The sequence below is a fragment of the Apium graveolens genome, chromosome 8 (genome assembly GCF_009905375.1).
Source record: "Apium graveolens cultivar Ventura chromosome 8, ASM990537v1, whole genome shotgun sequence".
Classification (NCBI taxonomy): Eukaryota; Viridiplantae; Streptophyta; class Magnoliopsida; order Apiales; family Apiaceae; genus Apium; species Apium graveolens.
Genome location: NC_133654.1, coordinates 77,411,834 through 77,436,902, shown reverse-complemented (window position 1 = coordinate 77,436,902; position 25,069 = coordinate 77,411,834). Strand labels below are relative to the sequence as shown.

Genomic DNA, 25,069 nt, shown 5'->3' with positions numbered 1-25,069 from the left:
ATAATATGTTGCCCGATATCATGATTCCATATACCATGTTTCAGTTGCTATAATTTTACCATGTCTTCATATTATAACTTCATGTTTCTTATCGTCATTCTTACCAGTGTCCATAATCCCTTGATTTATGAACTCGTAATTTTGATATAATGCCTTGTATAGTAGAATGAATAGTACTTACTGAGCGTTGTAGATCATTTTCTTGTGTTTAACCCTATTCTAAAGCTAGCAAATCATGGTTCGTACCAAGCATACCGCCCGTAAGTCAACCTCTATGCAGGGTGAAGACCATTTGAGGGCGCAGGTAGAATATATATAGTTTAGGCGGAATCCGCCAGTATGTAATTGTGGTATTAGTTAGAAGGGTTGTTCCAAACTCTGAACTTGTAAAGATCTTGGGATTGTTATTATTTTGGTTGGGTTGTAATAGATCATTATCATCCATTGGACTTAAATTTTGTAATATAATTATGATTCTCTTTTATTTAGTATGTGTGGGTTATAGTTGGGGTGTGACAGTTACTCTTTATTTACAGAATATATGTTTTGTCATAGTAATATGAGAAGTCTTTTATATAAAGAGATATAGCTTATGATTTCTTTAGTATTCTTGTTCTTTTGATTATGTATTTATAAATAGAAGAATACTTTAGTTACAATCTCGGAATTGTAATTATCCTTTAAGCTCGTAGGCTTAAGGATTCTAGTATACTTATGTTTTGACAGTTATAGAACCAAAGTATACTTTAAAATTTGTGCACAATTTATAGGTTCTATATAAGCCAAGATCGAGATAAAATAAGTGCAAGTAATTGGCTTTGGACTTGTGCTTTTGAAGTTTAGACGGATGATTACGAAGTTTACTATTTATCGATTTATAATCTCACGGAACATTGAAGATGTTAGTGGGGATTATACGATACTTTTTGTAATAATTATATAGACACGAAATATGTTGACCAAGATTGAGATAAATAAAGTGCAAGTAATTGGCCAACTCGTGAAGTTTATTCCGTCTTTCGATATTTGACAAATTTCGAAGTTTACTAATTATCGATTTATAATCCCACCGAACACTAAAGATGTTAGTGGAGATTATAAGATGCTTTTCGTAATGATCTCTATAGACACGATATATGTTGACTAAGATCGAGATAAATAAAGTACAAGTAATTGGCCAACTCGTGAGTTTATTTTTCACATATGAAATCTCACTCATGAGGAGTTATAGAGGTTTATGATATCTCACTCGTGAGGAGTTATAAAGATTAAGTACTTGTAATTTATAGATCTTCTTTTTTATATGTTTATTTTTGAAGATCAAGTACTTGTTCGAATTATGAGTTTAAATTTTTGTTCTCTTTTATTTTGAGAACTTTCTTTGTAGGAGATCTTGTATTAGATTTTGAGATGAATTAGAGAAATTAAGTACAAAGCTCAAATAAAGGAACTCAAATACGAAGCTAAAAATTACCACTTTTAGAAAACGGTCGAAAACGTTTGCCGGTGGTTCGGCCGAATTTTGGCACTTAGATAGAACTTTGGGCAGCCCTTCGGGAGGCCGAAGAGTGGTAGTGGATGAGCTCACTTGGTGGAAATAAGCTTGATTGGGTGAAACTAAGCTTGTATATCAAAAACCTTGTATATAAATTTATCTAAAAAAGAGAAGGTTTTTGAGAAGAATTATGTGTTTAGAAATTTGAGAGAGATGAAGAGAGTATACTTCTTAAAACTCCCAGCAACTTTGCGGCTCTTAGCTGAAGAGTTTCGAGCACATAAACGCAACGGAAACAGTAATTAAAAACGTAAAAAAATAGAATTTTTGAAACCCGCCGCAGGATCCATGCGAAAAACATATATTTAATTCGTAGATCAGATTGTTTACCTTAAGAAGTTTTACCAATTGGTTCACTAATGGAGATCCAAAGCCTGTTCAATCACCACGTGTAATAACCCCAATTTTTGAGAAATTTTGAAACCCTTATGAATAGTGTTTTTGCTGAACGAGAAAACTTTTCATGCCACGCTATGTAGGGGTTCTGTTATTGATCTTATGGGATATTATTAGTACTCTATGTGGTATATAAGTGTATGTAAAGATCGTCAGAATCCAATTCCGAACACTTTGATTTTTCCCGGAAATCCACAAGATACGGAGAGAATTGAGTATAAGGTAACAGGATAAAAAGGATTGAAATTAAAGGATTATAGGAGAGGATCATAAAAGGAATATAATATATTGAGAAAGGTTAAGGGAACCTAAGTAATAAGATCCCGGGTATGATCCCTCAAACGATAAACGAGAACGAAAGATAAGCGAACCGTAAAACAAATAAGTGACCAAGAGACAAGCTTGTACAAGAAGCCAGGGATTGTGACATCATCAAACCACAAGGTGTGGACAAGTGGGAGCATAATGACATGTGCAAGGTGACACAAGCATGACATAGAAGGGAAGGAAGTGTGGTTGAATTATAACCACACAAAATCAAGGTTAATTAAGTCATTAACCAAAAACAACACAAAAATCAACCAACCAAGCAAATCATTTCATTTTCATCAAACAAAACACAAAAATATCTTCTTCCCAAGCTAGCTCTCGGCCCATTTCTTAAAATTTGAAGATCCAAACTCCACCACTTACTATTTAGCAAGGTAATTATCTAAGCTTCCCCATGGATAGTTACATACTTCCTATAAGTTTAGGCTTCTAATTCCAAGCCAATCTTTTTCTATAAATCAAGGAAGAAGATGGTGAATAGTAACCTTCAAGAAATAACTTTAGTTTTCTTGAATTTTTATGAAAGATTAAGGTTATACAAGCAAGGATCAAGGTTCTTTTAGGCATTCAAAGCTCTTGGGTTGTGTTAGGAAGCTTCAAGGAGGTATAAACAACTTTCACCTTTAACTTATAGTTTGAACTTTGAGTTTTGATGAGTTTATGGATGGATTAATGTATATATAGAAATATCCATGTATGTATAGCAAGATCCATGTATGATAGATGGTTTGGTTGGATTTGTGATGATTTTGGATATGAATCTTGGTTAATGGTTAATGAATCTTAAGTTATGGTTAGTAGATCATGTTTGTGGTTGAATAAGTTGTAAAACCTTGAGATTATGGACTGACTTTGCCTTGATATAAGTTGTGTTTGAGGTATTGATGATGGTTGGGTGGTTTGTAGTGAATTGGTAAAGAATTGGAGTGGTATAAATATTGGTAATCGCGTAAACATAGCCGTCGTAACGTCCGATTTTCTTTAGACTGTTTTGTGCATAACATTAGGACCCGAGGACCCCCTGCTAGATTGTGACCACTGCCATGTTTAGGTAGCTCATGTTACGAGCTTCGTTTTGATATGTAGTTCGTTCGATTCCGATGCACGGTTTAGGAGAAACGACCGTTTCAAGTAACGGCGTTTCGCGAACGAAACTTTTTCCCTCGCCTTACTTTGAAACATAGGTTAAAGACCAAAAAGGGTTAATTAATGTATGAAACATTTATGGTAAGTGTGTTAGGCAGTTGGTAAGACATTCGCGAAGGAATCGCTTTAAAACTCGTAAAGGTTAAATTATTAAAAATGGTGGAGCCGAGGGTACCCGAGTGACTTAAGCGAATCAGTAAGCGCAGAATAAGCGTTAGAGTCTAAGTTAGTTAAAGTATAGATTTACAAGTGACTTTGGTTTAATTCCAACTTACTTGTTGTTTATAGGTTACCAGACTCGTCCCGAGCCATTCGTAACCCCAGTCGCTCAGGCAAGTTTTCTACCCGTTATACTGTTGTTGTGATGTAAATATATGTATATGCATTATCTTGTGATATTGCATGATTGTTATTAGCAAATTTTGCGATATATTGGAGCATGCTAATATGGTATATATGCATGTCTGTTTCGTAATCTGGTTATCTATCTGTTGATTTCAATGCTTATAGTTGCATAATACCTATGCTAGAAATAAGCAAGTAGTTGCGTATACCCTTAGTATAGGGGATAAAAGGTGAACATATTTCTAAACCGGGAGTCGATGTTCCCGAGTATATTATATATATATATTTATATATATATATATATATGGATATAGTTTTTAAAACTATGGATCGAATAAGGTTTATTCGATACCTTTATTCTATTATTTGAATATTATTTGAATATTCATTCGAGGGCTTATGACTCAGTTTATTTTATTATTTGAATATTATTTGAATATTCATTCGAGGGCTTATGACTCAGTTTATTTTATTATTTGAATATTATTTGAATATTCATTCGAGGGCTTATGACTCTTTTATATTATTTATTGAATATTATTTGAATATTCATTCGAGGACTTATGACTCCTTTTATTTATTTATTGAATATTATTTGAATATTCATTTGAGGATGTATGACTCCTTTATTTTATTTAATGAATATTATTTATAATATTCATTCGAGGTATTATGACTCAACGTATTTTATTTATTGAATATTATTTGAATATTCATTTGAGGATCTATGACTCCGATTATTTGCTGAGGTATATTCTTTATTTTATTAAAGAATAAGGTGTAAATAATCAAACTTATTTTCGGTTATTCAAATAAAGATAATATTTTTATATAAGTATATCTTTGGTTATTTAATATTCGTTTTAAGTATAAGTTTTAAAACTTCTACTTCAATTATTTTTATAAAGATTATTCTTTATGGAAATATTAATTAAAATAATAATATTCAGTCATTTTCTAAAATATTCTGGGGACTGATTTACTTCATTAAATCAGCCTTACTCCAAACACTCTTTAAAGTGTTTTCGAGTCTTCAAAATGATTTTTAAAAGTCAGAGCGGATCCCAAAACTCATTTTTATATTTAAGATCTTCCTTTTAAGGGGATTTAAATACTCGCTCAAAACCTGGGGAATCCGGCTCTGTGGTGTATTTTATATTCGCAACAAGGTTGCAGATTTGGTAAATGAATTGATTACTTGCCCAACGTTCGGGAAGTAAGCCCCTCTCATTGAGTCGGCATAAGCGACAGGCCGGGGTACGGTCTATTATTGTGTAAGTGGCTCAGTGGGAGTCCATCAAATGCATAAGTGGCTGAGTGGCAGTCCAGCATAGGTCTTAATTATGACCAGGGTGATGACCAGTGGGGAATTCGTCCATCTACTAGTAGAAAAGGTTACTTATTGGTATCTTTGCCTGATCAGCGAGATATCGGGTTTATGCCAAAATTCTTTTCCTTTCCAAAATTCATTGGATGTTTCAAACTCTGTTCATACTTTGCATAACAGAGGTTCCAGGAAATGTTAAAGGGATATATATATGTGGATATATATATATATCGGGACTAAATAAAGTATCTCATAACTTTTTCATTCAATAATATTTCAAAGATTGAATCTATTCAAGTCTTATCTTGTGGTCTCATCAGTGGGATGAACTTTTGAAATTGATTATAACTTGAACGGTGGTAGTTCAAGTAGTATTTGAGAATGATATAAGTGTAGTGAAGTATTTGGTAACTTCATCTTTTAAACTTATATCTAATTAATAATTGTCTTATGAATGACAAAGATTTTCAGAAAAACGTTGAGACAAGGTTAGATATATGAGATCACCTTGCAACGATATTTTTATACAGTTATACACTGGGATTTTGTGTATATTATGCATGGAAGAGGACTTCCAATATTTTGAAAAGTATATATGTATATATACTGAATATTTTGCGACTTCATCGCATTAAGATATCAAACTTGGTTCATTTCTTTTGACCAAGACTTTCATGAGTACTATGAGAAGGCTCATATACTAGTAAGTATATACTAGTAATTATCTTACACACGATAAAAGATTCTAGTAAGTATCCATTTAGATACTTATATTATTGTTATCACTATATATTATCTTGCGAGCTGTAAGGCTCACTCTTGCTTTATTTCTTCATCACACAACAACAGTTAGGAAAGATGGCCAGACTCCAGCAGACCCAGCGCAAGCGCGTGGGAAGCGTCCCGCGTCTTCCCGAGGATGTTGTGGCTGCTATAGCTGCAGAGGCAGATCTATTGGTAGATCAGGCATTCTATTTTTGAGAATCAATTATGTATAATTATAACTTGTGGCAGATAATGGCAATTAACTGTAAATTTATCAAGTAATCATTTTGGGTTGTAATAATTTTAAATTGTGGATTCAAAGACTTGTACTTATTTCAATTTCATCTCTGAGACTATAACGGGTTGTGGTGTGTGTTAGTGTGGGGTCACAGCATAAGGTTATTATTATTAATTAAGTGAAGTGATATTGTGGAAAGAAAGACCGTGACGACCCGGATCCCCGACCCCGGATCTGGGGGTGTTACAGAAATGGTATCAGAGCTAAGCGTTATAAACCTCAGAGATGATGGGACGTAAAGATAATAAGTTCACTAAGATAATAAGAACTCTTGCCAAGTTCATAGTCGGACTACCTAACGTAGTACTGACAGTTAAAACCCTTATGGGAACCCTTATAAATGTAGCGATAGAAGCGTAGTTCGTTATCGTATAGAGTAGCGGGACTCCGAACCCTGAGGTTGAGGAGCAACAGCGCGATGATATTTTATTACTAATTGGAGATCGGATTGTGGATCCGATAGAGTGTCCTAATGCAGGACCGGATGATGTTGATATTAAGGATGTTGTCCTAGAAGGGATAGTTGCTGAGGAGGATCCCATGGAGGATCCTGACAAGAATGGATAAAGGGCCACTGATGAATTGATGACCATGGTTAGGTCAACTACCAGAGGTAGGATTGGTCGATCACTACCGGAGGTTCGTTCAAATTTGTAAAGATAGTAGCCCCCTTTAACGCGGCTTACTCATAAGAATGAGAAGTTCGAATAGACAGAGAAATGCGAGAACAGCTTTTAAGAACTGAAGCAGAGGTTGGTGATGGCCCTTATGCTGGCGTTGCCGGATGGAAAAAGAGATTTTGTGAAGTATAGTGACGCTTCGCACAAGGGCTTAGGGTGCGTGCTTATGCAGCACGGTAAGGTAATCGCGTACATGTCAAGACAATTAAGGTAATATGAAATTCGATATCCCCGCTCATGAGCTTAGGCTCGTGGCAATAGTTTTACCCTAAGGATTGGAGGCACTACTTGTATGGAGAGAAGTGCAAGAATTACCTAAGCCATAAGTGCTCTAGTACATTTTCACGTAGAAAGAGCTCAACATATGCCAGAGGAGGCAGTTAGAGCTAATCAAGAATAATGATTGGGAGATTCTTTATCATTCGGGGAAAGCCAATATGGTGGCTGATGCCCTTAGTAAAAAAAGGAGAGACTCAAGATGATAATGTCTTTTGGAGAGTTTATAAGAGATTTTGAGAAAATGGAAATAGAAGTGAAGGTAACCGGAGCCGGTACCGAAAAGCTGTTTAAGATTGCAATACAGCCCGAATTATTGGAAAAGATCATATTGTGCCAGAAAAAGTTATGAATGAAGGCAGGGAGCCAACAATTAGATAAAAGATTAATATCGAGAAAGATGATAAGGGAATAATGAGGTATTCCTATAGAATTTGGGTTCCAAAAGTTCAAGAGCGTAAGGATGAGAACTTAGATGAGAGCCATAGTTTGAGGAATAAGATTTAAAGCAAACCCTGAACGTGATAGTCAGGGAGGTCGCCATCAAGATAGAAGGAACCCATGACATAATGGAGTGGAAAATGAGGATTTTAAATTAAAAGATGACCCCAATTATGGGGAGTAGGATGAAACATTTCATACTAAGGAAACAGAAAGTCGAGTAAGGAAAGGAGACCCGAGACGGTACTCCTATACGGCAATTCATGGACCTGTCTAAAAAGAACTTAGACTATTATCCCCAACCACCACCCTGAGGAGACAGTGCGGTGAGAAATTCTTTCAGGACCTTTAAATCGCTAAGCTCTCAGAGTTCCAAGGAACAAGCTGACCCAGTCGAGGCAAGAGCCTGGCTAAAGGAAATATAGGAATCATTTGAGATTCTAAATGATTGACGAATCACAAAAGACTGTTTTTATCACTTACCCTCCTAAGAGAGAGACCACCCGACGGTAAAAGGCCAAGGAAGGCACGGAGCAAGAGATTATAATAAACTGATTTAAGTTCAGTCAATTGTTTTCGGGAAAGTAATTCCCAAAGATAAGGAGATAGTGTAAAAGCTTTAGAGCCAGAACAAAGGCAGACGAGTATGATAAATTATGAATCTAAGTTGTAAAAGTTATCAAGATTCGTTCTGAGGACACGAATCCAGAATGACGGGATGTTTGAAATCAATGCTTATGTTGTGTTGGTTCATGAAATAATGATAAGAGAAAGGGAAATAAAAAGAAATTGAAGTGGAAAGGAATATAACGGCAATAGAGTTTGAGGTATGATAAGGGAGTTGGGTATAAGGAAACCCTAAAGACTCGTAGCAATAGATATAGAAAAGTATGCATTCGTAAGGATGAGGGTGATTCACCATGAGTTAAAGTTGATGGTGGAAGGCATAAGAGATATATATAGTTTACCCCCTGTAAGTTGGGGGGATTTGAGGAAACCTTGAGATAGTTCGAAGGATAAATATTGAGACACGGATAGACTGAGGAGACAAGAAAGTAAGAAATCAGGAAAAAAAAAAATTTGGATGAAGGAAGTGACCTTCAATAATGTGAAATGTAAGACCGGTGGCTCGATACCCAGAAAGGGAGACGCCAGGTATGAAAGATATCCCAACATTGAGGTGACTGTTGAGATAAACAACAAAAGTAAATAAGGAATTATTAAGAAGAAGTTCACGTTGAACACGACCAATATCTTCCAGAACATCCTTGTTATCGTTACCAAATTAGGCAAGACAAGCGGATAACCGTTGTTATCTTTTGGAGGCCATATGGATTGACCTCAATTTGAATAAGGATGCTAAAGTTAGGTATAGACTATCGAGGTGGAAATGATTGAACAAGATACCCTTATCAGGGATATATGACTTTATTTATCCATGGAAGGATGCTTGTACCTTTTTAAAGGTGGAATTAAGGAAAGAACATTGGTAACTTAAAACGAATCCTAGGGGAATGCATAAAGGTTGGCATTTCACCCTTAATAGGGATAGTATGAGTTTTGACAGTATGAATTGGAAAGGATTAAGGTAATAATAACCTTTAAGGATCAGTGGAGAAATTCTTCAGAAGTATATAGACAATGGTTCTACTATTAGTAAATGGTATTGTGATATGCCCTGTATCTAGGGAATACAGGAGGAACGATTGAAGGATAACCTTAGAGGTTTTATAAGGAAAAAGGTAATATTCAAAATTCTCAAGAATGGAAATGGGGATAAAGGAAATATGACGTAATTATAATGATGCCAAGTGGGGCACGTGTTAAACCACGAGAAAGTATGGATCAAACCAGTAAAGGTTGAAATTGTTCTAGGCAATTAGGACTTAAGATAAAAGATGTTCTAAGTATAGTTGAGAGTCAGTCGTGACAGTGATTAACCTCTAAAGACTGAGGCAATAACTTATGGAAAAATGGTGATTTTTTTTTTACTCATCAGATTTTAAGGAATACATCTTCACATAAGCTGTGATTGAAATGAGGTAGAAAATTATTTGGAGGTGGTTAAAATGACATTGACTGTAAGGAAATTGTACTATCAGGAAAGGCCAAAGAGGTGGCCAACACTTTAAAGGTAAGAGGATAATTATAGGCACTTGTGCCAAAGGAATACAGTGATGATGGTTAAAACTGTGAAGGTTGTATTATGGTTTGGAAGATTGACATTCCTTCTGATGACTGTGCAATACCCAACCGTAATAGTAGTTAGTAAAGGTTTAATTCGTGTAATCGCCATGAGCGGGCTATCTATCTCAGAAGATACTATCTTGAGATAAGCCAGGACCATAGTTCAAAAAGGACTAAACAAACCTTTGAGTTAAGTCTTCTATTGAAGGCATATGATTAAGAATGGTATTAACCTGCTATCGTTGCTTTGAGCGAAACTCTTCTGCAAATTTTATCTGCTTCATGTCATGAAAGTACGCCAGAGTTTGGAGTGTTCTTCATGAATTATGATTGGTGATTATGTTAACTCCTTAGAAGTATTTGATACGACATGTATGGACTCCGTATGGTTAGATATTAAGACTTCATGGAAAATGAATGACTACAGTAGGTCAGTGGTGGACCATAGTAAGGCAGCAATGATTCTGCGAGTATCGAGCTGATTACAACCGTGAGAGTTGTATTGGAATAGGTGTCGAGATTGAGTACCCCTAATCGGGTCGTGGTAGTGTATAAGTTATCATTGATAGACTAATTAAGTAGAGTATCTACCTAGTGAATTATTATTCTTTCTTATCAATAGAGAGTCGTATTATTATACGAGGAAGGTTGCGGTGCAAGCATAGAATTCTAGTAGCGATGATGTATAGAATGAGATCCCAGATTCGATTTTCGATGTCGAGGGAGTTTCAAAGGTGATTGTGTTTAAACTCGAGGAAGAGCATGGTTCCATAGAATGATGGACGGAATAGAAATATTTAGGCATGGGAAATACGATGCTATAATACGTGATACTGATATAAATACGTTTATGTTTTGTTCTCCTATGACAAACCTCTATAATTCAGAGGTAGGTTCCAAGCCAGATATTTTATGGCAATAAAATTTTTATGAATATACAATTCTCTTCAATTCGTTCTTTTCTCTTCTTTTCATTTCATGTAATCTGAGAAGGACAACCCTTCCAAAAGGGGAGGTATTGCCGAATGACTATCTATCTGTGTGATAGAAGCCGAGTAGGATACCAGCTATTGTTTAATTGCTTGTCAAGTACTAAAGGCTGGCCACCTTCTGTACTAACTATGCAATATAACAAGTGTTCATGATCATAGTGATCTCTCAACAAATTCCTTTACTTCTATTTGATTGATCAAATTTTGGAAAATAGAAACAACTGAAAAAGGAGTAATAAAGTGGTGGTAGTATGCGGAATGGGAACACATTCGTGATACTAAGGTTGACGTGGTTATTAAAAGGTTATAGAACGCTAACGAGCAAAAGTATAACCAGTATAATATTAGGAACGGAAGGTAGTAGCGATTACGAACTGGAAAAGAATGGGTATTGAGAAGCAGAAGCTCTAATGATAAAAGCTATAATGAGAGTCTGTGCAATAGACTTGAAAGAATTTGGAATGATCACTTAATTCGGATTGAGTTATCTTACGACAATAGATCATATGTCATTATCGAGATGTCGCCTTATGAGATCCTTGAGGGAAGATAATGTCGATCTCCCTTATGTTAGGATGAAGTTGTAGAGCGCAAGATGCTCGGACCCGCAGTAGTCCAAAGGACGAAGGATATGATAGATCTAATCAGAGGACGGCTGGTAGTAGCCCAAGATGGACATGATAAGTATGTTGATTTGACACGAAAGGATAAAGAGTATGAAATAGGGGACCTAGTAATGTTATAGGTATCCCTTGGAAAGGATTGATGAGGTTCGGAAAGAAAGGAAAGCTAAGTCTACAATTTGTTGGACCCTTGGATATATTAAGACGTTTGGGAAGTTAGCATATAAGCTAGCCCTAACCCCGAATATGTAGCAAGTTCATAACGTGTTCCACGTATCAATGTTAAGGAAGTGTAATTCGGATGCCAGTCAAATAGGGGCATATGAGCGCATAGATATGCAACCCGACGTAACCTATATGGAGCAACCAGGAAGGGTTATAGAGTGAAAAGGAACAAGTGCTTAGGAGAAGGATTATCAAACTAGGCAGAGTTTGGTGGTAGAACCACAATGTGGAAAATTGACTCGAGAGTTAGAAAGTGTAATGCTAAGAAAGTATCCCCATTTGTTTTCTATCTGATTCCGGGACGGAATCCTTTTAAGGAGGGGAGACTGTAATAACCCCAATTTTTGAGAAATTTTGAAACCCTTATGAATAGTGTTTTTGCTGAACGAGAAAACTTTTCATGCCACGCTATGTAGGGGTTCTGTTATTGATCTTATGGGATATTATTAGTACTCTATGTGGTATATAAGTGTATGTAAAGATCGTCAGAATCCAATTCCGAACACTTTGATTTTTCCCGGAAATCCACAAGATACGGAGAGAATTGAGTATAAGGTAACAGGATAAAAAGGATTGAAATTAAAGGATTATAGGAGAGGATCATAAAAGGAATATAATATATTGAGAAAGGTTAAGGGAACCTAAGTAATAAGATCCCGGGTATGATCCCTCAAACGATAAACGAGAACGAAAGATAAGCGAACCGTAAAACAAATAAGTGACCAAGAGACAAGCTTGTACAAGAAGCCAGGGATTGTGACATCATCAAACCACAAGGTGTGGACAAGTGGGAGCATAATGACATGTGCAAGGTGACACAAGCATGACATAGAAGGGAAGGAAGTGTGGTTGAATTATAACCACACAAAATCAAGGTTAATTAAGTCATTAACCAAAAACAACACAAAAATCAACCAACCAAGCAAATCATTTCATTTTCATCAAACAAAACACAAAAATATCTTCTTCCCAAGCTAGCTCTCGGCCCATTTCTTAAAATTTGAAGATCCAAGCTCCACCACTTACTATTTAGCAAGGTAATTATCTAAGCTTCCCCATGGATAGTTACATACTTCCTATAAGTTTAGGCTTCTAATTCCAAGCCAATCTTTTTCTATAAATCAAGGAAGAAGATGGTGAATAGTAACCTTCAAGAAATAACTTTAGTTTTCTTGAATTTTTATGAAAGATTAAGGTTATACAAGCAAGGATCAAGGTTCTTTTAGGCATTCAAAGCTCTTGGGTTGTGTTAGGAAGCTTCAAGGAGGTATAAACAACTTTCACCTTTAACTTATAGTTTGAACTTTGAGTTTTGATGAGTTTATGGATGGATTAATGTATATATAGAAATATCCATGTATGTATAGCAAGATCCATGTATGATAGATGGTTTGGTTGGATTTGTGATGATTTTGGATATGAATCTTGGTTAATGGTTAATGAATCTTAAGTTATGGTTAGTAGATCATGTTTGTGGTTGAATAAGTTGGAAAACCTTGAGATTATGGACTGACTTTGCCTTGATATAAGTTGTGTTTGAGGTATTGATGATGGTTGGGTGGTTTGTAGTGAATTGGTAAAGAATTGGAGTGGTATAAATATTGGTAATCGCGTAAACATAGCCGTCGTAACGTCCGATTTTCTTTAGACTGTTTTGTGCATAACATTAGGACCCGAGGACCCCCTGCTAGATTGTGACCACTGCCATGTTTAGGTAGCTCATGTTACGAGCTTCGTTTTGATATGTAGTTCGTTCGATTCCGATGCACGGTTTAGGAGAAACGACCGTTTCAAGTAACGGCGTTTCGCGAACGAAACTTTTTCCCTCGCCTTACTTTGAAACATAGGTTAAAGACCAAAAAGGGTTAATTAATGTATGAAACATTTATGGTAAGTGTGTTAGGCAGTTGGTAAGACATTCGCGAAGGAATCGCTTTAAAACTCGTAAAGGTTAAATTATTAAAAATGGTGGAGCCGAGGGTACCCGAGTGACTTAAGCGAATCAGTAAGCGCAGAATAAGCGTTAGAGTCTAAGTTAGTTAAAGTATAGATTTACAAGTGACTTTGGTTTAATTCCAACTTACTTGTTGTTTATAGGTTACCAGACTCGTCCCGAGCCATTCGTAACCCCAGTCGCTCAGGCAAGTTTTCTACCCGTTATACTGTTGTTGTGATGTAAATATATGTATATGCATTATCTTGTGATATTGCATGATTGTTATTAGCAAATTTTGCGATATATTGGAGCATGCTAATATGGTATATATGCATGTCTGTTTCGTAATCTGGTTATCTATCTGTTGATTTCAATGCTTATAGTTGCATAATACCTATGCTAGAAATAAGCAAGTAGTTGCGTATACCCTTAGTATAGGGGATAAAAGGTGAACATATTTCTAAACCGGGAGTCGATGTTCCCGAGTATATTATATATATATATTTATATATATATATATATGGATATAGTTTTTAAAACTATGGATCGAATAAGGTTTATTCGATACCTTTATTCTATTATTTGAATATTATTTGAATATTCATTCGAGGGCTTATGACTCAGTTTATTTTATTATTTGAATATTATTTGAATATTCATTCGAGGGCTTATGACTCAGTTTATTTTATTATTTGAATATTATTTGAATATTCATTCGAGGGCTTATGACTCTTTTATATTATTTATTGAATATTATTTGAATATTCATTCGAGGACTTATGACTCCTTTTATTTATTTATTGAATATTATTTGAATATTCATTTGAGGATGTATGACTCCTTTATTTTATTTAATGAATATTATTTATAATATTCATTCGAGGTATTATGACTCAACGTATTTTATTTATTGAATATTATTTGAATATTCATTTGAGGATCTATGACTCCGATTATTTGCTGAGGTATATTCTTTATTTTATTAAAGAATAAGGTGTAAATAATCAAACTTATTTTCGGTTATTCAAATAAAGATAATATTTTTATATAAGTATATCTTTGGTTATTTAATATTCGTTTTAAGTATAAGTTTTAAAACTTCTACTTCAATTATTTTTATAAAGATTATTCTTTATGGAAATATTAATTAAAATAATAATATTCAGTCATTTTCTAAAATATTCTGGGGACTGATTTACTTCATTAAATCAGCCTTACTCCAAACACTCTTTAAAGTGTTTTCGAGTCTTCAAAATGATTTTTAAAAGTCAGAGCGGATCCCAAAACTCATTTTTATATTTAAGATCTTCCTTTTAAGGGGATTTAAATACTCGCTCAAAACCTGGGGAATCCGGCTCTGTGGTGTATTTTATATTCGCAACAAGGTTGCAGATTTGGTAAATGAATTGATTACTTGCCCAACGTTCGGGAAGTAAGCCCCTCTCATTGAGTCGGCATAAGCGACAGGCCGGGGTACGGTCTATTATTGTGTAAGTGGCTCAGTGGGAGTCCATCAAATGCATAAGTGGCTGAGTGGCAGTCCAGCATAGGTCTTAATTATGACCAGGGTGATGACCAGTGGGGAATTCGTCCATCTACTAGTAGAAAAGGTTACTTATTGGTATCTTTGCCTGATCAGCGAGATATCGGGTTTATGCCAAAATTCTTTTCCTTTCCAAAATTCATTGGATGTTTCAAACTCTGTTCATACTTTGCATAACAGAGGTTCCAGGAAATGTTAAAGGGATATATATATGTGGATATATATATATATCGGGACTAAATAAAGTATCTCATAACTTTTTCATTCAATAATATTTCAAAGATTGAATCTATTCAAGTCTTATCTTGTGGTCTCATCAGTGGGATGAACTTTTGAAATTGATTATAACTTGAACGGTGGTAGTTCAAGTAGTATTTGAGAATGATATAAGTGTAGTGAAGTATTTGGTAACTTCATCTTTTAAACTTATATCTAATTAATAATTGTCTTATGAATGACAAAGATTTTCAGAAAAACGTTGAGACAAGGTTAGATATATGAGATCACCTTGCAACGATATTTTTATACAGTTATACACTGGGATTTTGTGTATATTATGCATGGAAGAGGACTTCCAATATTTTGAAAAGTATATATGTATATATACTGAATATTTTGCGACTTCATCGCATTAAGATATCAAACTTGGTTCATTTCTTTTGACCAAGACTTTCATGAGTACTATGAGAAGGCTCATATACTAGTAAGTATATACTAGTAATTATCTTACACACGATAAAAGATTCTAGTAAGTATCCATTTAGATACTTATATTATTGTTATCACTATATATTATCTTGCGAGCTGTAAGGCTCACTCTTGCTTTATTTCTTCATCACACAACAACAGTTAGGAAAGATGGCCAGACTCCAGCAGACCCAGCGCAAGCGCGTGGGAAGCGTCCCGCGTCTTCCCGAGGATGTTGTGGCTGCTATAGCTGCAGAGGCAGATCTATTGGTAGATCAGGCATTCTATTTTTGAGAATCAATTATGTATAATTATAACTTGTGGCAGATAATGGCAATTAACTGTAAATTTATCAAGTAATCATTTTGGGTTGTAATAATTTTAAATTGTGGATTCAAAGACTTGTACTTATTTCAATTTCATCTCTGAGACTATAACGGGTTGTGGTGTGTGTTAGTGTGGGGTCACAGCATAAGGTTATTATTATTAATTAAGTGAAGTGATATTGTGGAAAGAAAGACCGTGACGACCCGGATCCCCGACCCCGGATCTGGGGGTGTTACACCACGCATCCCGCTCTCGAGATCTACACTCTATCGGTATCCACACGAATGCTTGAACTCAAGGATTGGATGTGTACTAGCACGAACTCATTTCTTCTTGCTCTCTTGATAAGTGGCATTTTATACCACTTAGAACGTCTTAAAATGGCTTAAATTGGTGTCTTGAAATCAAGTATTTTGTGTATTTGATGCATTTTTCTAGTGTTTATGCATTTCAGGGTATTAGTTGCATTTCGGGGGAGGAATCATCAAGAATAAGCCTTGGCATGTGTTCACCATTGCGAGAGGAAAGGAATGGGCAGATTACGGCGAAGAAACGGAGCAAACCTGGATTTTTTCCAGTAGAGGCCTACGCGCCCGCGCAGCAATGCTGAGCGGCTGCGCAGCAACCTGCGCGCCCGCGCAGCTATGCTGAGCGGCCGCGCAGGGTCGGGGAAAAAGATAAATTATTTTAGACTTCTACTTCTGTTTGGCTTCCAACTTCTATGTAATCTGAGTTTTATGGGACTATTATATAGGTAGATTTGAGACGTTTTCACGGAGAGTATTAAGGGGATTATGATTTAGATTGTGTTTTACGCAAGAAGCGAAGGAGATAAGGAAGAAGACCGATTTAGCACACCGCAACGAAGAGGAAGCATATTTTCTTGTGATTCTTGTTTCGTTGTAACGTTGGATGCTAGTTTTCTTGCTTTGACTTATTTACTCTTGTGACGTACTCTGTTTTAATATAATTAGTTTAGTTATTATTTTCTTGTGTTTGTTTGTCATGATTTCATATGAACCCATGATGGCGATAAGTTCTATTATGGGCTAATCGTGATCATGGGGTTGCAACGGATTTATTATGGAATTCTTTAGTTAATTGTTTAATACTTTAGTGTGTGATGATTGCATGATATCTAGTATTGGTTGTGCGTATTCGTCTTATGTGCGTCGCGAACATATAAGATAGGGTGTTAATCTCTTGTGAAGCGATGGTGGATCTTGAGATTTAGAACTTGCCATGCTAGCATAGGTTCATGTACGTTGAGCATGATTAGTGGGTAACTCTAACAATTTTATTTGCCCTATGTAATCAAAATGAATAACTTGAGCTTAAATCGTTGTGTTGTCAATTTCTGTAGACATATAGGAACTCAACATAATTGATGACTATTCAACTTCTATCTTAATTGTGGATGCTTAGTAGAATGGTATTAGTACAATGAAAGTTGGCTTTTATCAGTTTCGTGTTATTCGATTAATATCATCACTGTCACATGCTAAAGGTAATAACAATGGCTATAGAAGGAAGTAATAATGAAGTTGTGATCTCATGAGTGTTTTATTATTGATAAATTGAAGTGTTAGTTAAGTGGTTAATTAAGTAGTTAATTATAGTTAATATTTAATCAACAATTTTAAGTGTTATTATCTTAACATTGAGAAGTAATCATACATTGGTGAGTGAGTTTAATTAGACAATAATTTAGTCTGAGTCTCTGAGGGAACGAACTAGAAAATATTCTATATTACTTGCGAACGCGTATACTTGCGTGAATATTAGCGCGTGTTTTCGCCCTAACAAGTTTTTGGCGCCGCTGCCGGGGACTCGGCGTATTTGTTTAGTTTATGTACTTACCATCATTGGTCATTAGGACTCAGTGATTAGGACGTAGTAGTTACTTACTCTTTTCGGTTGTGTTTCAGGTACTTTAGCAAGCGTTTATGCAAACTCGTTCTCCTGCTCGTAAGAGGACTTTAGACACAGCTGAGGAGACAGACGAAGTTCTTGATATTCCGGAGAAGTTAGATTTTGAGGATTCGGATTCAGGAACTGAGCAGAAAGAACCAATAAACATGGGAGATCGTATTGTTCAAGCTGATCCAGCTCTTATGGATTTTTCTCGGCCTAAAATTGATGACATTCAGTCAAGCATCCTTCATCCGGCTATTCAAGCTAACACCTTTGAAATCAAGCCGGGCACTATTCAGATGGTGCAGAATTCTGTTTCTTTTGGAGGAGCGGCAACTGAAGACCCCAACATGCACATAAGGAATTTTGTCGAGATCTGCAGCACTTTTAAGTATAATGGCGTGACTGATGAGGCTATCAAGTTGAGGCTTTTCCCATTCTCACTGAGGGATAAGGCTAAAGACTGGTTACATTCTGAACCAGCTAGGTCCATCACTATGTGGCAAGATCTTGCGCAAAAGTTTCTGGTGAAGTTTTATCCAATGGCAAAGACTGCTGCTATGAGGAGTGCTCTTACTCAGTTTTCGCAGCAACCTACAGAATCTATGTGCGAGGCTTGGGAACGCTACAAGGAAATGTTGAGAAAATGTCCACATCATGGAATGCCGGATTGGATGGTGATCACTGGTTTCTATAATGGTTTGGGGGCCCAATCTCGGCCCATGCTCGATGCAGCAGCTGGAGGAGCCTTATGGGCTAAAAGCTATACTGAGGCGTATAATCTTATAGAGACGATGGCTGCAAATGAGCATCAAAACCCAACTCAGAGGATGACGTCAGGCAAGGTAGCAGGTATTCTGGAAGTTGATGCAGCCACCGCTATTGCAGCCCAGCTCCAAGCGCTATCAATGAAGGTTGATTCTCTGGCTACGTATGGAGTTAATCAAATAGCTATGGTTTGTGAGCTTTGTGTAGGTTCTCATGCTACGGATCAGTGTTCTCTTGTCAACGAATCTGTTCAATATGTGAATAATTATCAGCGACAACAGCAGCCTGTGCCAGCGACCTATCATCCTAATAACAGAAATCATCCAAATTTCAGCTGGGGGAATAATCAGAATGCTATTCAGCCACCATATCAGCAAGGAATGAGTAAACAGTTTAACCCACCTGGATTCCAGCAACCACAGCAGTATGCTACAAGGCAATCATATCCTCAACAGGGAAGTACAGCTGCACCCACTAGTGCTGATTTTGAGGAACTTAAGCTGTTGTGCAAGAGTCAGGCGGTTTCTATCAAGACCTTGGAAAATCAAATCGGTCAATTAGCCAATGCAGTGCTCAATCATCAACCTGGTACTCTTCCCAGTGACACGGATGTACCAGGCAGGAAGGAAGCTAAAGAGCAAGTCAAGGCTATTACCTTAAGGTCTGGAAAAGTGGCTGATGCTGAAAAGGCAAAGGAAGTCGAAGCTGAAGTTAGAGATGAAGAATCTAAGCAAAAGGAGAAAGCGGCGGAACCAAGGAAGACTACTGTTGAACACACTCTGTTGAGGCTAATACAGGGGAGAAACAGCTCTATCCTCCACCACCTTTTCCTAAGAGATTGCAGCAACAAAAGTTGGATAGACAGTTCGGGAAGTTTCTGGAGGTGTTCAAGAAACTTCACATCAATATACCTTTCGCTGAGGCTCTGGAACAAATGCCTAGTTATGCGAAGTTTATGAAGACTATTCTTGCAAGGAAGGTGAAACTGGATGACCTTGAAACCGTTGCTCTCACGGAAGAATGCAGCGCTGTTCTGCAGTAAAAGTTACCACCAAAACTGAAAGATCCAGGAAGCTTCACCATTCCTTGCACCATTGGCAATCTAACTTTTGACAAGTGCCTTTGTGATTTGGGAGCAAGCATTAATCTGATGTCGTTGTCGATCTTTAAAAAGCTGGATCTGCCTGATCCAAAACCCACATACATGTCGCTACAATTGGCTGACCGTTCCATTACTTACCCAAGGGGCATAGTTGAGGATGTGCTCGTCAAGGTGGATAAGCTCTTCTTTCCAGCAGATTTTGTTATTTTGGATTTTGAGGAAGATAAGAAGATTCCCATAATCTTGGGAAGGCCTTTCTTGGCTACTGGCCGTACCTTGATAGATGTGCAAAAAGGTGAACTTACTATGCGGGTCCAAGATCAGGATGTGACCTTCAATGTATTCAAGGCAATGAAATTCCCTACAGAAGATGAGGAGTACTTAAAAGTGGATGTGATTGATATTGCGGTTACTTCGGAACTCGATCACATGCTAATGTCTGATGCATTGGAAAAGGCCTTAGTGGGGGATTTTGACAGCGATGATGAAGATAGCAACGAGCAATTACAATATCTGAACGCTTCTCCATGGAAGCGAAAGCTGGACATACCATTTGAATCTCTTGGTACTTCTGACCTTAAGAATGCTGAAGGGAAGCTCAAACCATCAATAGAGGAAGCACCTACCTTGGAGCTCAAACCATTACCTGAACACTTGAGGTATGCTTTTTTAGGTGATTCATCTACGTTACCTGTTATTATTTCATCTGACCTTTCAGGTAGTGAGGAAGACAAGCTCTTAAGGATTTTGAGAGAATTTAAATCGGCTATAGGATGGACCATAGCAGACATCAAGGGGATAAGTCCTTCATATTGTATGCATAAAATTCTGCTAGAGGAAGGTAGTAAGCCAACTGTGGAACAGCAGCGAAGACTGAATCCCATCATGAAGGAGGTGGTGAAGAAAGAAATTCTGAAATGGCTAGATGCAGGCATCATTTATCCTATTTCTGACAGCTCGTGGGTGAGCCCCGTACAATGTGTACCTAAGAAGGGAGGTATCACTGTGGTCGCAAATGAAAAGAATGAGCTCATCCCTACTCGAACAGTTACAGGATGGAGAGTATGCATGGATTATAGAAAATTGAACAAAGCCACAAGGAAGGATCACTTCCCCCTTCCATTTATTGATCAAATGCTTGACAGATTGGCGGGTCATGAGTATTTTTGTCTTCTGGATGGTTATTCCGGGTATAATCAGATTTGTATTGCACCAGAGGATCAGGAAAAGACTACCTTCACTTGTCCATTTGGCACATTTGCTTTTCGCAGAGTTTTATTTGGGTTATGTGGCGCCCCGGCCACTTTTCAGAGATGTATGATGGCTATATTCTCTGACATGATTGGAAATAACGTCGAAGTGTTCATGGATGACTTCTCCGTCTTTGGACACTCATATGATGAATGTTTGAATAATCTGCGCGCCGTACTCAAAAGATGTGTGGAAACTAATTTGATGCTTAATTGGGAGAAATGTCATTTTATGGTGCGTGACGGCATTATCCTTGGGCATAAGGTCTCTAGCAAGGGTCTGGAGGTGGACAAGGCCAAGGTGGGAGTCATTGAAAATCTTCCCCCACCTAATTCTGTGAAAGGAATCCGTAGTTTTCTTGGTCATGCGGGTTTTTATCGGCGATTCATCAAGGACTTTTCAAAGATATCTAAGCCGTTGTGCAATTTGCTTGAGAAAGATGTGCCGTTCAAATTTGATGATGAATGTTTGGCAGCATTCGAGACTCTCAAGAAGAGTTTGATCACTGCACCAGTTATTACAGCACCAGATTGGACAGAACCGTTTGAGATGATGTGTGATGCGAGTGATTATGCGGTAGGTGCAGTTCTGGGACAGCGTAAGAAAAATCTCTTCCATGTGGTCTACTATGCGAGTAAGACTTTAAATGGTGCCCAATTGAACTACACCACTACTGAGAAGGAGCTTTTGGCTATAGTCTTTGGCTTTTAGAAATTTCGATCTTATCTGCTTGGTACGAAAGTAACAGTATTCACTGATCATGCAGCTATTCGCTATCTGGTTTCTAAGAAGGATTCGAAGCCGAGACTCATTCGTTGGGTGCTTTTACTTCAGGAATTTGAGTTAGAGATCAAAGATAGAAAAGGTACTGAGAATCAAGTAGCTGACCATCTCTCTAGGTTAGAGAATCCCGATTCTACTTCACAAGATAGGACGTTAATCAATGAATCTTTTTCGGATGAGCAGTTGTTTGCAATTCAGGAGGAAGAACCATGGTTTGCAGATATTGTAAACTATCTCGTCAGCAATATAATGCCTCTTAATTTGACATCCGCTCAAAAGAAGAAGTTTCTGCATGAGGTAAGTGGTATATGTGGGATGAACCATATTTGTTTAGACAGGGAGCTGACCAGATCATCAGGAGGTGTATCACGTTCTGTGAGACGGAGGGGATATTACGAGACTGCCATTCCACGGTTTATGGTGGACACTATGGAGGTGAGAAGACGGCAGCTCGTATTCTGCAAGCAGGTTTTTTCTGGCCTACTTTGTTCAAGGATGCTCATCAGTTTGTTTTAAGGTGTGATCGTTGCCAAAGAGTGGGAAATTTGTCAAGGAAGGATGAGATGCCATTAAATGTGATGCTTGAAGTCGAGGTCTTTGATGTGTGGGGAATCGATTTTATGGGGCCTTTTATCGCGTCTTGCAATAATCAGTACATCTTGCTGGCAGTCGATTATGTCTCAAAATGGGTCGAAGTTAAAGCTTTACCGACAAATGATGCAAAGGCAGTGCTAAATTTTCTTCATAAGCAAATTTTCACAAGGTTTGGAACACCTCGGGTAATCATAAGTGATGAAGGATCGCATTTTTGCAACCGTAAGTTCACTTCTATGATGCAGCGTTATAATGTGAATCATCGAGTAGCTACTGCCTATCATCCGCAAATAAATGGTCAAGCGGAAGTGTCTAACAGAGAGATAAAGCGTATTCTAGAGAAGGTTGTTTGTCCGTCAAGGAAGGATTGGTCTTTAAAGCTCGATGAAGCTGTTTGGGCTTACAGAACAGCATACAAAACTCCACTTGGGATGTCACCGTTTTAGTTGGTGTACGGTAAAGGATGTCATCTACCGACGGAGCTTGAGCATAAGGCCTACTGGGCATTGAAGAAATTGAACCTGGATTTAGATGCAGCTGGTAAGAAAAGAATGCTTCAGCTTAATGAACTTGATGAATTTTGACTTTAAGTGTACGAGAATAACAAAATGTATAAGGAAAAGGTGAAGAGGTGGCACGATAGGAAGCTACATCCTAAATTATTTGTGCCAGGGCAACAAGTTCTTTTATTCAACTCTCGGCTCCGACTTTTTCCTGGGAAGTTGAAATCAAGGTGGTCTGGACCTTTTATTGTCAAAATTGTGTTTCCACATGGAGCGGTGGAAATTTTTTAGAATGATTCGGACCAAGCATTCAAGGTTAACGGTTAGCGGTTGAAGCACTACTATGGGGACATGGCAAACCGAGAGGTGGTTAGTGCCATTTTATTGACTACTTGAGAAAGGTACGGAACGTCAAGCTAATGACGAAAAAGAAGCGCTGCGTGGGAGGCAACCCATGAATTGTTGTTACAGGAACCCTTAGAAGTTAATAACCTATCCAAAAACACAAAAAAATCAGAAAACAGGGGCTGAAAATTTTTTTTTCCAGAGACCCTCTGCGCGCCCGCGCAGCTATGCTGAACGGCCGCGCAGGGGTCGAGTTCCAGAAAATTTTTTACAGTTCAGAAAAAAAAAACAAACAAAAACATAAAAACAGTTTTAGCCCATAAACCCATGAATTGTTCCCACTACCCCATCATTTTATCCCTTAATTCCCAAACCCTAATCTAATCCACACCCTATATATACATACACCTATCCTACATATCTCCCACAAAACTTCCTACACTTAAACCCTCTCACAAACATCAAAAATCAGTTCTTACACACTTTTATTCACGAATCAATGGCACCCAAGAGAGCACGCACTATTGACAGCAGCAGCACAGTTCCTACTGCTGATTCATCGAGGGGTACTGCTGCAAGGCCTCGGTTAACTGACAGAGCTGCGGAGGAGGAGTACACTAGGCTGTTGGGGAAGCCGATTCTGAAGGAGAGGGGGTTTTTACCATCAGGGAGGGATGGTGAGTTGTTGCCCATGATTGCAGAGAAGGGGTGGATAGCTTTTTGTGAGTCACCCGAAGCAGTACCGATGAGCGTTGTTCGCGAGTTCTACACGAACGCGAAGGCTGAAAAGAATGGATTTTCTGTAGTCCGTGGGCTGACGGTTGATTATCATCCTGCGGCGATTCGCCGTGTGATTGGACAGCGAGAGAGGAAGCCCGAGGAGGAGAACTGGAATGAAAAGACTGCTGAGGATTTTGACTTGGATTTGATTTGTGCGACTCTCTGTCGACCGGGCACAGTTTGGACCCGCAGTCCAGGCAATAATGAGTATCGTCACTTTCCGGCGATCGCCATGAACAGGTATGCCCGTGCATGGAATGCATTTATATGTGCTAATATTTTGCCTTCTTCACATGCACACGAGGTCACAGTTGAGAGAGCACAGTTGTTGTGGGGAATTCTGCATGATGAGTACTATGTGGACCTTGGTGAGTTTATCTACCAAGGAATTCTGAAGTTTTTGAGGGGAGCAAAGCATATGAACATCCCTTATGCATCCACGGTTACGAAGTTATGCCGAGCAGTGGGAGTGAACTGGCCGGCTCATGAGCAGTTGCAGTTGCCAGCAGCTCCGATTGATTCTGGCACTCTGAATGGGATGCAGGAGTGGACCGGTGGTGAGCCTGAGGAGCATGGGCTGGGTTATCGTCTTCCAGGAGGGCGTCCAGCACGAGGTGCTACTATGGCTAGGCCAGGGCGTGGTGAGGCTGGTTCTTCGAGAGCTCAGGAGGGTGCTGGGATGGGTGATGCCCAGTATAGGAGGCTTTCACGATGGATGGATGCCATGTATGAGACGCAGAGCAGGTTTGCTCAGGAGCTCACCCTTGCGTTAGGGACTGCTTTTCGAGGCCTTGGAGCTGATATCCAGTGGCCAGTTTTTGGTGAGGACTCTGCATACCCACCGCCTGATACTCCACCCACTGAGGGTGATGATGATGATGACTCCGAGTAGGTATACCCTGTGTTCCTTTCTACTACTTTCACTGAGGATAGTGAAGATTTTTAGTTTG

The 25,069-nt window shown here is 37.9% G+C and overlaps 1 non-coding gene across 1 annotated transcript; it reads right to left on the bottom strand.

Annotated features, from left to right (window-relative positions):
* Positions 1–18,550: 18,550 nt before the first annotated feature.
* Positions 18,551–18,657, bottom strand: LOC141681374 (small nucleolar RNA R71). The gene has a single exon (XR_012558813.1). It is a non-coding gene; the product is annotated as a small nucleolar RNA R71 (small nucleolar RNA).
* Positions 18,658–25,069: the final 6,412 nt, after the last annotated feature.